General features: G+C 37.4%; 1 pseudogene; it reads right to left on the bottom strand.

The window, feature by feature from the left end:
- Positions 1 to 3334: 3334 nt before the first annotated feature.
- Positions 3335 to 4409, bottom strand: LOC131402398 (olfactory receptor 9G1-like; annotated as a pseudogene).
- Between the last annotated feature and the right edge of the window lie 13469 nt (positions 4410 to 17878).

Raw genomic sequence — 17878 nt, 5'->3', positions numbered from 1 at the left:
AGATGAGATGCAAACAATTACCCATATACACCACAAACTCTAGACGCTAACCAAGTATTTTGTTGTCCAGACATTTGTGGCAACATCTCTTGGATTAGGTGGTTCCTAATGATGAAGTAGATGGGAAACCAACCAACGTGCTATTTTTCTTATAAACAAAAACCATTTTTACTTGGACAAAACTAGCTCAAGATGTTCTAGCAGGGAAGTACAGCCTCTTACATAATTCTCTGACCTAAGTTAGTTTACAGCCACTGAAGCCATAGACTGATGGGGAGGCATGGTCCCTTTAAGGAAGAATCCTGAAACTAGGCCAATGTGTACACTGTGTATCTTCCTCCAGGCCCTCTTGTGGATGGCTTGTACCCATTTATGAGGGTAATCCTACACTGGGAAAGGAGAAGTACTCAAGTCTTCTGAGGGTTATTAGATACTGGCTCTGAAGTGACACTAATCTCCAGACATGGACAAACACCAGAGGTACACACTCACCGGTGGGTCTCATGGAAACAATGTGAAAGATAATTTTGGCCTGAGTGCATCTCTTGGTATAGGCAATGGGACCAGATATATAGCTGATCGTTATTTACCCAGATCCAGAAATCACATAGGGCATAGACATACAGAATAAAACAGAATCTTCATTCTAGTTCCTCCTCCTTGACCCTTGGAATGAGCATTATTACTGTTGGAAGGCTCAAGTAGAAGTCCCTGAAATTGCTCCCCTTAGACATCCTCTGCTAAGATAGTAAACAAAATGCAATATCACATCCCTGGGGGAAGTGTAGAGATTAGTGTTTTCATCAAAGACTTGAAAGATGCAAGGGTGAGGATCCCAATTGATCACCTTTAACTCGTCTCTTTCTCTGAGAGCAAAGGAATTGAGGATCTGCAAGGTGGAGATCGTGAGTGAACGAGTTTTACAGGTAGACAAGTTGGAGAAAGGATGCAGGAATAGTAACTTTTGTCTTGGGAAAAAAAATGGATGGAATCAGCTTGGAGTAAAAACAAATGTCTAGCCTCAAAAACTGTATAGTTGCACAGGCTCACATTAGCACTAAGCAGTTGTAGGCTTTGAGGGATAAACAATGCATTTTGAGGTCACTGGGTTTGTGGAGGAGGCTGAGAGACTGTCATATTTTATTGAACCTTCAAAGTCATAGACTTTCTTTAGAAGATGTCCTAAACCCTTTATGTTCACACATATGTACACAATTATATCCAAACATGCATATATTGGGAGGCTCTCACTAGTCAGGTGGGTGAGGTGACATAGTCTGTGAATGTTAGTCAGCCTCCCTCCCCACACACAACAGTTCGTGTTCAATGGGCCCTCATATCAAGTGGCCACAGCGTACGGCAGGGGCTCAACAACATGGTCTTCTTCTCATTAGAGTTTTTTTTTATTAAAACATGTAAGTTCAAGAGATTTTCTGCATGGAGGAGAACACCCGTAAACTATTTGTACTTTTAAAAAATGTTTATTAAAACTCATATATCTAAAAGCCACAACTTAGAAACTACTTTTCTGTAAGACTTCAAACTTCATTTGTGATTTGAGTAATAAAATTCCCTTAGGAATTTATATTGTAATTTCAAATTAATATGGAAGATTTTTTTTAACGTTTCACAACTATAAACTGGAGATGAAACCGTCCCAACAGTGAGTAAAACATTTACTGTCAAACTTGCACGTAAACGTATTCTAAAACATTTTCTAAAACATCAATGCCACTTGTTTAATTACATTTTTATTAGGTTCTTATTTATGTTTATGTCTCCCTAAGATTATTATTAGCTGTACTTTATCTTCTTATTAGGGTCTTGGTAATGTTATTTAGACTTGATTCTGGAGTTAAGATTACTTATCAATACACAAAAAAATATAACCATACATTCAGGCCAGTGAAAGTTACGGTATCTGAGTATATATTGATAATGATTTGAAGGATAAGACTTGGCTGCTTCTCCTAAAACACTTAACATAAGAATTCTTGACTAGTAGTTTGAGCATCTTTTTTGTAGTTAAATATCAGGACTTATGATACTAGGATGTTTTAAGAAAAGGTTTATTACACCAATTTTATTTTTTATAACTGATATTTCCCTCTGGAATGATATATTTTCTAGTTTCATGTAAACAGCATTAAATAACTGATTTTATGCCACTGTAATACACCAATTAGATGTGTTAATGTTTCTTAAAAAGAATATATGTTATAGGAATTCTATTATTAGTGGGAAATATAGAGATCTCTCTTTTAGATAATAAGAATCTGAGTTGGCATAAGTAGCTTTCTATTTTAGAAAATTGTCTAAATCAAGCGTCTTGGACTTACACTGTTGGGCCCTGTGTCTATTGGATTACTGTGTGTTACAGCTAGTACTGATTATATACCTTGGATTTACTCTTCAGGTTAATGTGTGTCACTGCCAGTGCAGATCAATCTCTCCTGCTCTTCATGGAGCTCCTACATTTTTAGGGAATTATTTGATTAAATTTCACTTTCTTGCATTTTTTTTTTTCAGTTACTGCTTATACAGATAGAAACAAGGACATAGTCATGTTTTATCAACACAAATTATAGCAACATTGCCACACTTTTAAAAATTAAAATTAAAAGCAACTCATCATATCTGCCGTTTTGCTTTATCACTACCCGTATATATTCTCCATATAATTTTTTCTCTTTTGAGTAATGTGTACTCATAGACTTTTATTTCTCAAATTGTTTACCTCACTACAGTTGTTATTATTTTTATTATAATAATTGTGTTTTGATTGTCACAATTTGGATGTAGAAGCCCTTGTAGGTTCACTCCTATAAAATAAAAGAAGAGCCCTGGGAGTTATACAGTGATTCATAAAAATTATATCTAAGAGAACTTTTCCTTAACTGAGGAACTTATATAAGAGACATATAGATGGGAGAGATCATGCTTGCTGAGTCTAGTTGTACTAAGTTATTTCAAGGGTGCCTCTGGGTATTTGTGCTAATGCTTCTGGGGGAAAAATGTACGTATAAAAACGCCTGAGAAATTCTGTTAAGGGAATGGAATGTGGTGATTACAACTAGTTAATAGCAATAGGAAAATATTAAAAATTAATTCAGCATATCTGTTCCTGTTTCTTAGAAATAATTATATAGATGCTATTCGATGTATATCAGTCAGCCAGACATATTCTTATGCTAAAGGAGTGGGCTGTTCTGTTACTTTACGAAGGCAGAGGACAGTTTCCGGTTGTAAGTTTTTGTTTATAATCTAGAGTAATATGAAATTCAATACAAATACTTATATTTTACACTTAAATTTTATATCGTAAATTGCCCTCATTTTGTCATCTTAAGTCTCGTGTATGGTCATATATCAAGACTGAAAACTCTTTAACTTGCATTGTAAGAATTCTTAACCATGTGGGAACACAATGACAGCTTTTCTTGAAACCTAGTAACCTGATCAAATACTGTCTTTGCATTTCCTTGGAAGGAGAGAATCCTGATTTATTTGGAGAGTTTATTCAGAGCCTCTTTTACATCCTTATTCCTCAAGCTACAGATCATGGGATTCAACATGGAGAATACCACAGTGTAAAATGTAGAAACTATTTTGTCCCTATCAAAAGAATAGCTAGTTTGGAGATGAGAGTAGATGTAGAGAAAGGAGCCATAGGGCAAAATGACAGAGATCAGGTGGGAGGAGCATGTGGAGAAGGCTTTGAGGCGGCCTTGGGTGGAGCGGATCCTCAAGATGGTGGCAATGATAAAGAGGTAGGAGGCAAATATGAGCACAGCGGGCGTAATGACGTTGGTAGCCAGGAGGAAATACAGCACAACCTGGTAGCCACCTTTGCCGCCACAAGCCAACCTTGCCAGGGGAAGCAAATCACATAAAAAGTCATCAATGACATTATTACTACAGGATTCCACAGCAAAAGTTCTTTTGGTGTTGATGGAACAGTTAATAAAGCCACCAAGGTATGAGGCTGCTACCAAAAATGCACATAGCTTTATGGATATGGACTGAGAATAAAGCAGTGTCTTTCAGATGGCCATATAGAGGTCATAAGCCAACAGATAACACTCACTGCAGGCCAGCCCACCAGAGAAAAAGAACTGAGCTACACAGCAGGCAAAGGAGATGCTTTTGTCTTCAGAGATGCAGGTCATTAGGATCTTTGGGGTGTAGACAGAGGAATACCAGAGATCAGAAAAGACAGATTCCCAATGAAAAAATATATGGGCGTGTGCAGCTGGGAGTCATTACAGATCAACATTATGAGGGTGGTATTTCCTACCACAGTCACAGAATTTACGCTGAGGAATACCACAAACAGGATCAGCTGTATCATGGGGTCTGTTGAAGCCCACCAGGACGAATTCTGTCACTGTGTGATTTCCCGTGTTCATGGCTATAGGGAATCTCACCTAGGAGAAGAGAAAAGAGAGTTCAGCTTGAATCATTGTGCTGAATAAATAGAAAATATGGTAAATAAATAACATTATATCACTGGTAAACCTAGAAATCTAGGATCCAACAAAGTAAGTGCTCATTTTATGAAGAATTTTCATTTTGCAACAGACCACTTAGACTTTATGACTATATATTGTTAAAAGATAAACATAGGCACATTAAAATTTCTTACAGTTTGCTTGAGCTTACATCGATTTGAATCCAGCAAATGTCAAACCAAAAGTGGTCAGGAGCTCGCCCCCATCAGGAGGTAGGGGACAGGTTTTTATAGGGAAGACACAAAAGGAAAGCAAGGAAATTATTTGATTGACTACAGGTTAAATGATTGCTCTATTTCAGAAAACCTAGCTGGCAGTTTGTGATTGGTCTGAGGTTTCATTTTCTCAGATTCAAGTGCATTGACTCTGTCTTAGACATTGGTTTGCTTACATAGGCTACCAGGTATAAGAGCCCCCTCACTGTAATGGCCTCCTTGTTCAACGACTTTAACAATATTCAATTCCAAATTTCTGAAGTTGGTTATTTATTTTTTCCCTTAGGAATGATTGTTCAAGTAAAGGAAGCATGGCCTTCTAATTTCCATTTTCCTATACTTTGGTCTACTTCATAATGTCAATTTGCTTTTTTGCTAAATATGTGACTTCTTAGCTTAAAGTGTTACTTATTTGTATCTGAAATACTGAACTTCACCTATTTTTAATATATTTTTTAAAGAATCAACTATTTTTATTTCAGTACTTCCATATATTGAGACACTCTACAACCATTATAAATTCATATTTCATAATAATATCTATATGCATAAGAAAATACTCAGGAGATTATAAGGAAAAAAGAGGATATATACAAAGCTTTGGAAAAAAGTGTACAGAAGAATGGTATACTATGATGGCATTATAAAGTATACAGTATTTACTGTATTTTATCTATATTATAACAATAAAATATATACCAATAATCTAAATTGCCAATTTTAAGTAATTCCTGTGTACTACATAAGTAACGTAGTACTAGAAACTTACACAGGATATTACATTTTTACTTCTTTTATAATTTTTTATTATTAAGGATTTTTTCCTTAATAATAATAACAGGAAGAAAACATATGTCTTAGAATATGATGATGAGACTTGGTATTCCATCTGATGACAAAGAAATCTGCTCACCTTCTTCAAGATTCTCTGCACATAGAACTATAAATATTCCACTGAAATGGATATGGGGAATATATCTAGCAACAGTACATCTATATTACACTTCATGGGCAATTCCAGTCACACTAACTTCCCACCAACCTAAGTGGTTTTGTAGCCAAATAAAACTCCCAGTGAACATGAGTATGTATGCCCCTCCTCTTGGAATCCACAAAAACCCTTGGTTCCTATTAGACTGTCAAATTAATGTTAATAAATATCAAAGTTACTAAATTGACTTATTTCTGAGTAAAATATAGAACAACAGATGATTGTTGCACCTAAGCTTTTGCTACTGTTCCTCCACTAAAGGTGCCCTCATCTAGGTTCAGGGACCACATGTAACTCAATCCAATGACCGCGTTTCAGTCCTCCTCTGATTTGATTTATCTGCAGCATTTGACGTGGTTGATCAGTCCTTCCTGCTGGAAATACTCTCTTCCCTTGGTTTCCCGGTCATCAAAGTTGCCTGAGTTTCCTTCTGCTTCCATGGCTGTGTGTTCTCAGCAGCATTATTGCCTCCAGCTTTGAATTTTGGAGTGCCCAGAATCAAGTTGTGGATCTCTTCTCTTTTCCATCCACAGTCACTCCATGTTGAGTTATCCAGTCTAATGACTTTAAGTGATTTCCATATGTGAATCTTATTATTTTTTTAATCTCCTGACCATTTCTCCTCCCTGAACTCCAGCCTCCTGGATACAAATACCTACTTAATATCTCTAACAGGATGTCCATTGGGCATTTCAAGAAAAACAGAGTTCCTAACAATGCTTCTTAAGCCTGCTTTTCTCTCAGATTTCTCCACTGCAGTAAATGGCATTATCTCAGTTTAGGGAAAACCATTGAATATTTTTGGTTCCTCTTTGTCTTTTACATTGTAGCTGACTAATCAGAAACATCTTGATTCTACCTTCAAAACAGATTCAGAATCTGACCAACTTTTCCCAGCTCCCGTGGTTCTAGAATAACCCACTATTACCTCACATTTGCATCATTATAGAGCTTCCTAATGGTCTCCCTGCTTCCTCCCTGCTTCTGTGCTGACCGCACTTGAGTCTCTCAACAAGGCAGCTAGAGTGACCCTGTTAATATACCAGTTTGATCATTTTACTTTTCTTCTTCAAACACTCCAATGACTTCTCAATGTATTCATAGTAAAAGCCAAAATCCTTACAAAGCATACAATCTTATTACTTTTCTGCGTCTGACTCTCCTGTTCTCTCCTCCACTGTTAACTCCACTCCCGCCACGCTGCCCTCCTTTCCATTCATGGGATAAACAGCACATGGTCAGAGCCTTGGCCGCTGCTCCTCCCTGTGACTAGAATGCTCTTCTTCAGATATCTTGATAGCGATCTCCCTCACATTCTTCAAGACTTAATTGCCACTAATATTACCCCTTTTCAGATGTTCCCTGATCAACATATTGCAATCTACTTCTCTGATATTTCTTATATCTCTTTTCCACTTTGTCAATCTCCCTAGCACTGCTCATTATCTAATATTACACACATCCCATTAATTTAACTTATTTTCTTTTCCCTTCACTAGAGTATACTCTTTCCCATCTACTTTTGATGGAAAAATAGATCAGTTCAATATTTACCTCATTTTACTTAGTAGGCTTATTATGAGATTTTGTAGGCTGTTTATTTTAAATGAATCACTCGTTATAAACTGAGAACAATTTTGTGGCTGAACAAAATCTTTGAAAACTCGAATCCACGGGATGAAAGGGGTTTCCTGTGGGAAAAAGTTGAGAACTCCTGGACTCAATCTTAAACTTAATGTCTCTTGATTCTCTTATTCTCTGCTTCTCATTACTATCCCAGGATTTGATCATTTATAAAAATAATAGGTAACAATTTTGAATACTTTACTCTGAGTTAAGCACTGTGCTTAGTGTTTCACATGCATTATTTCATACTCCCACAGCCTCCATCATAGGTATGTTTAAAGATTAATAGCAATAATTTTACAGATAACCAAACTGAGTTTTAATATGTAGCTAGTAATTACACAGTTAAGAGTGGTGTTGTCTTACTCCAGAGACCTGGTTTTTAACCACTAAGCCACATCCTTTTATATTTGGTATTAGGTTAACCGTTGCTTGGGGGTTCCATGGGTTCCTCTCTTCTAGTTATAACACCTTACCGAAAACTGATAGGATAATGGTGAGAGATTCAGATGCTGTCCCAGGTGAGTACCTCATACATGTGGGGTCAGATAAATGTTTGCAAGTGGTGCCCAAATCATCTTCTGGAAGAGTCCTGTGTCTCTTACATTTACAGCCAACTCTGATTATGAGTGCAGAAACATTCTGCTCACCTCACCCAGGACCAGGACACTTACCCGCAATTCTCACAGTCCCACCCAATAAAGGACCACGCCATGGATCCAGATAACTTGTACCTGCTCAGACTCCCCCGCGTATTTGACTCCTTAAGGACCTCAAGTCTTCATAGCTTTGAAAGTCTCTGAAAAGGCAATTAACCAAAAAGTGTGCTAACTTTATTTAGGCAAATCTTTCTCAATGCAAAAGAAGAGAATGTCTTAAGAAGTATTAATAATAATCACTATATTTTGAGAAATCCATCCTTGCAAAACCCCTCCCCAGGAAGTTTATTTAATTGTCAAACAGCTCTGTGGAGTATGTGTTGCACCTCCTGTTAAAGGCAGGAAAATAGATCCAGAGCAGTTAATTAACTTTCTGAAGATAAACTCAGAAATAAGTGCAGGCAGGATTGAAACTCAAGGAGATCTGATTATAACATCCATAGTCCTTCCTCTACACCACGTGTACTTCAGAGAGTTGTAATCTTTGAGTTTCTATTCACCTATGACTATATTGTTTTAGAAGTCGATTTCACTTATCTGCTATTTCACTGAGTGTCTATACAGATAGATTTTGTAACAGACATTCAGCCTCACTTTTCATTGACTCATTACCCAATTTTTAAGTGACCAGAATGATGTCAGATTGGCTAATGTCCCCCAAAGCAACTTGTCAAGTTTCTCTATTATTTATCATAATACTTATTGAGTACTTAGTATGTGCCAGGCACTCTGCTGAGTGCTTTAAAAGAGTCATTTTATTTTAATCTTCACGATAATCTTGTGAAGTAAATGTGATTGTTATTCCCATTTTGCAGACGAGCTAAAACATAGAAATGTTTGTACATACATTGTTCAAGGTCACAAAATTTGAGGGTTATAGAGCCAAGATTCAAACCAGTTCTCTCAGTGCTCAATATCTGTCCTCAAACCTGCATATCTACCTAGCATTTACTGTATTCTAAATACTCTGCTGGGTACTACGAACAAGAGATAGAACTAAGGCATGGGACCTGACCTCAAGAAGAGTGTAGTTTATTGAAAGAAACTAAATCTTTGTAAACAAGTGAGTAGCATAGGTTATGATAGAATTATCTATTGTACCCGACAGTGGGAGGCAGGCCAGAGAAGACAGCTTGCTAGGAGCAATGAGGGAAGAGTGTGTGCTGTGAAAGATTTTACACAGGAGAGAAAAACATGTTGGTGTGCTTGAAGGTGCATGGACAGTTACCAGGTGGGAGGAAGATTTCTGGCAATGAAAACGAAACTCCAACTATCAACGCGTAGAAGCAGGGAATGGAATGACTGGAGGGTGGAGAAACTGTTGAAACTGTTGTCAGATCCATCTGGAGTATGTCGTGTATTTGTTGGAATGATGGCAGATGAGGTTGCAGAGGGCTTTTAATGTCACACTCAGAACACTCTCTGAGACAATGGCTTCACCTAGACTGGTATTAATGCTTGAAATGTCAGGGGCTGTGGCAAAAAGCTTGGTGGTGTTAGGCAGGCAGCTAACACCTCTCAAATCCATATGTGTGCGGCAAGCCTGAATAATGAATGCACAAACACTCTACTCCAGCCCTACTTCCTGATCAGAAAAATGAGGAAAGAGAGATCTCCTAGAGATGCAAAGTGACTACTGGGAATTGTAAAGCAAATCAGTGGGTATGACTGAGTCTAAAACTCAGTGCCTCTGACTCCTCATTCTGTGCTCTTCCTACCACTGCAAGTTCCTCCTAAGCCTCCTCCTGCCCTGACATAAATCCTCCTTCCCTTTAGGCGTTTTTGCTGTTAGTCACAACACTTAGTTCCAACACTGTGGCATATAGGGCACTTGATTTTTGTCTTCAGGTGAGTGGATGTTTCTGGAAGAGGGAGGTGGTGTGAAAAATGGATATGATAAAAATAAACTTCACAGTGACTGAAGTTGTGATCCTAGGACTCTCATCTCAGCCAAAGAGGAAGCTCATTCCTTTTATTATGTTCCTGTTCTTCTTTTTATTAACAGTACCTGGTAATATTATTATTATCACTATTATCCAGATAGAAACACATCTCCAAACCCCCATGTAGTTTTTCCTCACTAATTTATGCTTTCTGGATATCTGCTACACAGCCACCAATGTCCCACAAATGCTGTCCAACATGGTGGGAAAAAAGACCATCCCATTCTCCAGCTGTTCTTCTCAGATGTACTTCTCCCTCTCTGTTGGAATGATGGAATGTGTTCTCCTTGGTGTCACGGCTTATGACAGATATGCAGCCCTTTGTCATCCTCTTCCTTGTACCATCTTATGAACCAAAGCACCTGTGTCCAACTGGCAGCCATTTCTTGGTCCAGTAGCTCCCTGAGCTCCTTGATGATCAGTGTCCTCACTTGAGTTTGCCCTACTGTGGGCCCAATGTCCTGAATCCCTTTTTTTGTGAGGTGCTTTCCGTCCTGAGGTTGGCTGGCGCTGACACCTCATTACTGAGCTGGTTGTTTTCATCTTCAGTGTCATCATTGTCTTCGTTCCTTTTCTCCTCATTGCTGTTTCCTACGCCCGAACCCTTCTATCAGTTCTCAGGATGCGGTCAGCCTCCGGGAGGCACAAGGCACTGTCCACCTGTGCCTCTCATCTGCCAGTTGTGACCTTATTCTATGGAACTGCCATCTTCATGTACATGAGACCCCAGTCGAAGTCCTCCAGGGCTGGGGACAATGTCATTGCGGTGTTCTACACTGTGATCACACCTGTGCTCAACCCTTTGATCTATAGCCTAAGGAACCAAGATGTGAAAGGAGTTTTAAGGAGAGCTATTGCAAGAGGACATGAGAGCTCTTAATGTGACACTAAGGTTAACTGTTAATCTAAGATAACTGACTTCTGAATATGAAGTGAGAGAGTGAAAAATAGCCTAAACTGTCAACATCTGCCCTGTCATTCATAAAAGACACATAAATCCAACTGCAAATACAATAAGAAATGTCTCCCCCAAGAACAAACCACAGCTTTAATGTATCAAAACAACTCCCCTCGTTGAGTGAGTACTATTTCCCTACTCTTTGAGAAATCTTAGTTCTCTAAAATTATAGACTATATGGAATTAATTGCTTGAAATTATATCAGTAAGATGAAACTTCTTACTCCTGCCTGGAGGATCTAAAGCACCTTGACGTGGAGAAGCATTCTTAATTTTCAATTCAGGAGCAGGACTTCAGATAAGGGTTTTTGGATGCAACATTTCACATCTGTCTTAATTTTGTAGTTTCCAAGAAAACAAGACCCTACACCTACTTTGTGGTTTAGACCTGATTTTGACCCCTTTACGTACAGCCCTGCTTTGCAATGAATCTGTCAAAATACCGCTTCATTTAAATTTCATCTTATCTCCACCCTTACCTCCAAATCCTAGTATGTGATATTCCTGTTTGCAATGGATCAATAAATCTGATTTTACCTGTCTGTAGGTTTGTTCCTGGTGGTCTTAGGCTGATTGTGTGGACAGGAGGATAACAATGATCAGAAACAGAAGATTTAGTCAAATGTTAATTAATGGATTCATTCATTCATTCACTACATATTATTGAATGACTATATAACATAATGTTAAATAAAATAGAAACACTTTCTTTCCTCATATATACATAAATATGTATACTATACATATATTATACATACATATAATATACATATATATAATATACATAATATATACACACTTATACTGAAAAATTTTGATAAATGCCAAAAAGGAAATAATCATCAAGGGGCACTGACAGACAGTAATAGGCAGGGTGACCTTCTCTGAGGAGGCTGCATGCAAAGATCAGAAGGAGAGATAGCAGTGAGATTGAGGAGACAAACTTTCTAGGTAGAGGGTAGTTGTGAATAAAGACTGTGGAGGTGTGAGAGAGTTTGCTCTGTTTGAGGGAATAAAGGAAACTAGTGAGAAGCAGGGCAGAGGGACGTGTGGCTGGGAGGGAGGCAGCAGCCAGATGATGCAGGGCTCAATTGACTGAGGTAAGAAGTAGGGATTTATTCTTGGTAAAATGTAAGTATTATGAAGAAGGGTGATATCACACAACTTATGTTTTTAAAGGACTCTCTGGATGCTGTGTGGAACACAGGCAGATATATATATAATCACAAATTTGTGGAAAAATATTTTCTGGTTTTGAAGCTTTTCAATCAATGGTATCTTTAAAAACAATTATTCTTTGAATTAAGAGAATAGCAAAATATAATTTAGCATTAATATACTTAATAAATTTAAATATGGCCTTTGAGTAACATGTTATTACATTAGAGATAAATTGTTTCTAAAATTTTCTCACTTTATTTCACAATTTAGAATAAAATAAAAAGAATGTAATTTTCCTTTCATAGATATACAACAACTAAAAAGCAACCATTTCTTCTACTTAAATATATAGGTCATATACAATCAGTAAATGAAGCATCTCTGATGGGATAGGGAAAGTAGACATCACTGATTTAAAATTGATTTAAAAAGTAAAAAGCAAAATCACTAACCAAATAGCCATATTCATTGAACAGTAGTGGTTTTCTTGTGTGTACTTGCCTTGATGTACAAATGACTGCATATATTGTATATTGACTCAATATGTGAACGAGGATTAGAAACATATACTTTTAACCAACTTTCTTCTGAACTATTTATTTAAGTAAAAAGTAACATTTAAAATTCCCCCAAATACTGGCAAATAAGAAATACATGCTTAGTTGGCTATTTATAAATTGGAAACATAATATTAAATTATGTGTGGAAAGAAACATGAAATGACTAAAGGTATATAAAATGGAAAGTTTTTTTGTTTCACAAAAATTACCAACCCTTCTTACCTCTCAAACTCTATAAATGAATTAATTAGTTAAAAATGCAGAGGGCCGCCCCGTGGCTTAGCGGTTGGGTGCACTCGCTCCGCTACTGGCGGCGGGGTTTCGGATCCCGGGCGCGCACTGACGCACTGCTTCTCTGGCCATGCTGAGGCCGTGTCCCACATACAGCAACTAGAAGGATGTGCAGCTATGACATACAACTATCTGCTGGGGCTTTGGGGGAAAAACAGGAGGAGGATTGGCAATAGATGTTAGCTCAGAGCAAGTCTTCCTCAGCAAAAAGAGGAGGATTAGCATGGATGTTAGCTCAGGGCTGATCTTCCTCAAAAAAAAAAAAAATGCAGAAAAAAATTACAAAATTCTCATAGGGGCTACACATAGCCAAAACATGTAAACAAGTGTGAATAAATATTTTTGTGTTGTTTTTCTAAAAAGTCATTATTTAGACCAATTGCTTGACATAATCAATTCATTTTGACTAGTTTGTTTTGATCAGTAAATTAGAGTTAGATAAATTAAGAAAAATAATGCCATCCAAATAGTCCATGTCCTATCCTAGTTCTGTCTAGCATCTTGAAGCCAAATTTTCTTCCTTTTCTATATTTGCTTCTTTTGACATAAAAGGAAAACATAGCACTTAAAGATATTTAACTAATATTTCTATGTACTATATGCTACAATCATTGCTAGAACAGCAATAATAAAATTTTAGACTAACACAAATAATTGTGCACTCAATAATTATTGGTCCTTTACAAGATCAAATGTTCTATTGAGTTATTCACTCTCTACATTTGTTTGGGATTATGGCAACATAAAGACAACATAGCTAGGAAATATACTAACAAATGCTTTGTTCATTTTTAAATAAAAGTAAAGCCTAGAGGAAACACAATAAGTAGAGAATGGACTACCGTCATGAACTACACTTTTTCAGTGCTTGACTAATCAGTCTTATTGTGTATTATGAGAATACTTTTCTGTGAACCTCATTCCTTTTTACAAAATGGAACCGTTGTTGGATTAGATAATCTTTAGGTATCTATCAATCAATTAATCAATCTCTCTATCTATATCTGGCTATCTCTATCCTCTCTAGAATAGATTTATTCTATATTTATTATAAAATTTGTATATTATAAACCTGTCAAAATTTGTTCTGAAATGGCTTTATATTTTAGCTTTTTGGATTTGGTTGGTTAATTTTAAGGACAATAATGTAATGTTGAAAGGTTTAATGTCATCACTGTAGGTGCAGAGGATATAATAACCACTACCATCATACATCACATTGCCAACTTTCCTAATGGATATGTTCGCTCTTAAAGTAAAAAAATATATATATATATATATGAATTTAGTATTACAGGTAGTAAGTATGAGAATTGGTAAAATACTAAATAATTATTCCTCATCGATACCACTCTTTCGGCATAATCTGAAAGCCGAACTGCTTCTTTGATGTTATCTCCTATTTTGTGTCTTTTCCTCACGTATTCACGTTATGGTGACTTCTCTAGCCCATTGGATCTTGCAAAGATTCAGCTCGCCGTAGTCATAGGCAAATGTGAGTCTTTCAGCAAGTGCTTTACAGTACAATCCTGTCTAAATTCTGACTAATCAATCTAATTAAATCATCAGACTGAATATAGCCATAAACTAGACCTTTACAGAGGTTCTCCAAACCTCTTCCTCAGTTCTGATTATGCCTTTCACTTTCTATAATGCTGTACATTTCCCTATTCTATAGAACCCTGGACTAGGAATCAGTAGCAATTAGTTCTAATCCCAGTGGTACTACTTATAAACTAAGAGCACATTAGCATGCTATTTAAACTTCTAAAGATCCAGTTTCATCATCTTAAAATATGATGCCAATAATGCCCTATGAATTTTGGTATCTTATGCATATTTTCAATAGGTTTCCTGAGACCCAGAATTGGGACTAGGTTTCGATAGTTCTCTAGTTCAGCAGGTGGCGGTCATTCATTTGTTCAATGAACATTTGTGGCTCACGTATCCCAGGACTTGAGGATAAAAAATGAGACTGCCTTCAAGTCTCACAGGCTACCAAGGAAGCCTTCATGTTGAGGAGTACAGTCATGAGCCGCCTAATGACACTGCAGTCAACTCAACTTAATGTATCCCTGTCGTTAAGTGATGCGTGACTGTATAAAGGTTTTAATGTTATAGCAGAATTCTGTTTACAGTAATTCTCTAACACAGAGGAAAGCTGCCATCTAATTAAACCCCAAAGTGCTTAAATATACTACTTAGCTTTTTCATATATTTTAATATCTAAACTTGGGCACTGTTGAGAGTAAAAGGTAGCACTACTGATGCTTACTCCAGGACAATAGGCGAAAAACAAAACTGCCTTGAGTAAGAGGGACAACTGGCCATGGTAACAATATCTTCCTTCGTTCTCACTGCACCCATTTGTTTAGGTATTATTGGTACCATTTGACAGGTGAGAAAACCCCAGAAGGTGAGACCAGAAATGATTTATAGATGAGGTGATGATTTATTTGTGACTTAAAACAGAAGTATGAGTTTTCTAGGTGAGTTAGTGGTGTCTGAAGCATAGGACTAGGATAAGCAATAGTATACAAAGTGAGACATTTCATGGTGTACTTGAGTTCAATGGGACTTGAACTTCTGAGAGGTGGGATATGGAAGGAAATGTCTGGGATAAAGCTGACAGTGTAGAATTCCAGATGTCATCTGTGGATGTCATTCATAATGTTGATTTCATTGTGGGCTCCTATTCCAGTCTTCTAGAACCAGGCCTGGTGAAGGGACTTGTTAGTTTCGTTAACACTTATTCTAACAGCGTTAAGCACACAGACACCAACACAGCTGCTTCCAGAGTCCCTCATGTGGCTGCACATTTTTGTAGTGCATGTAGCTGTTTGAAACATTCTAGCCACCAAACATTTTGTCTGACTCTTTTCTTTTCATAAGCATTCTTTAGGCGTCCATGGTGATCTCGCTATTGCAATGGGAGAAACCCAGAGACATCTTAAGCCGTGTCTGCCTTTTAGGAATTTGCACTTGTATGTGCATCACTGTAATATCCACACACAACCATAAGAAAGCTGTAAATTAAAGGATGTTGCTGTTCAGAGGAGAGTTTTTTAACCAGTCCAGTAGCTCAGAGAGGGCTTTTCAAGGAGTGGTATTTAAGCTGGTCTTTGAAGGAAGAGAAGAATTTGGACATTCTGAGAGACGGAGTTAGGACTACCAAGGAAGGAGGGAGTGGAGAGAGGAGAGAATTGGGAAGGATACGGAGGTAGAAAAATGTGAAGGTCATTCAAGAAATAGTTTTACAAAAGAATCTGTTGCACAGTGAAAGCAGGGAGGAATAACATCAGCAAGGTGATTTAAAGAAGAGGAGGGACTAGAATGCTAAGAAAAGGATTTGGCAATTTTATAGCTCCTGAGTTATGGAAGAAGGGTAGCTATGGGATAGATAAGAAATCTTAGACCCTAATTCCAGCTATCTTCTCTAAGGGAGAGATTTAAGGCAGGGACTTAAGTTTAAATTTTCCCCTGGGAGAAGACCAGAAGTAAGGTTGAATGTACGAGTTTTATCCAAGCCCAATTAAGAAAAACACACCATCTAAAACCTGCTTGAAGTATCCAGAATCTACTCAGATTTACCAGCCTACAGGCTGTGATGGCACAGTGGTTTCTCCAAAGGTTGCTCTGCTAATGGATAAGTGACAGGATTTCAGGGAGCAAAGAGGAATCTTCTCTAGAATCCACCAGTGATAAACTTCCTGCTCCCCAAGCAATAAAATCATGTGCCCCTAAATTGGTGCCAGATCTCGAGCTACATTCCAGCTTTACTATCAAACCCTTCCACTGGACACCCAGTCAAAATGGCCCATGGACACGGGCCATGGTTCCAGCCTTTTTGCCTTTGTTCACTATATTTTCTCCTTCTGGAATTCCCTGTCTCATTTGCCTCTTTAATTTCTGAGCCATGCTTCAAAAACAACTCAGTTGTCCCCTCCTTCATAAAGATTATCTTGATCTCCCAGGACAAAGTGCTATTTTTCTATTGCGAGCTTCCACAGCACTTTGACTGCAATTCTCTTTTGGCATTTACTCATTTTTTTTTTCCTGTGAATCAAGGTATTTGCATTTATCTTATCTCCTTATGGATATAAATTGCATGAGGTCAAGAAATGCATCTATATCAATATCTATCTATCTATCTATCATCTATCTATCTATATTTCTATCTTCCTTTAAAATCATATTGTCCACCAAGTCTTAAGCATGCATTGTTCAAAAAAATCTCACCTGAGGTTATATAGGTTATGCTTATCCAAGGAGGAATCATAACTGAATTTCAGCTTTATCTCACTCTGATATATCCCTTCTTAGCCACTTTCGCATCAATTTTTGCCTTTCTAAGCCTGTAGTACAGTGAATACCAACTCTTTGTTGATTAAAGAAAACACCAACTCATGTGATTTTTGCAGTCTACTATAGAGAACGTGATTGACATATTTACCTTTGTTATGATTTTATTACTGGACAAAGTTTTTAATGTATGAAAGACAATTCAGGTCTTTTCAAACATAAGGGGTTTATCACTTAAACTAATAGGATAGATAAGGTATAAATAATAGTCCTTGGGCTGGCCCAGTGGCATAGTGGTTAAGTTCGGCACACTCTGCTTTGGCAACCTGGGTTTGCAGGTTCAGATCCTGGAAGTGGACCTCTACTACTCATCAAGCCATGCTACGGTGGTGACCCACTTACAAAATAGAGGCACAGATGTTAGGTCAGGGCCAATCTTCCTCACCAAACAAAATAAAAAAAAATAATAGTCCTTGTTTTACTGATGAAAAGACTGAAGTACAGAGACATTAAGGCATTTATCTGATATAATTATTGGTGAGAGTGAGACTAAGACCAAGGTGATCCAACTTTATGCATTTTTCTGTTGCCATTATAAGTTGATATGCATGCTCTACCACAAACTACACGGAAAAAAATTAATTTCCTCTCTTTATTGCAT

This window comes from Diceros bicornis, unplaced genomic scaffold (assembly GCF_020826845.1).
Source record: "Diceros bicornis minor isolate mBicDic1 unplaced genomic scaffold, mDicBic1.mat.cur scaffold_100_ctg1, whole genome shotgun sequence".
NCBI classification, from domain to species: domain Eukaryota; kingdom Metazoa; phylum Chordata; class Mammalia; order Perissodactyla; family Rhinocerotidae; genus Diceros; species Diceros bicornis.
Note: the sequence above shows the minus strand (reverse complement) of the source record. Positions and strands in the feature narration are given on the sequence as shown.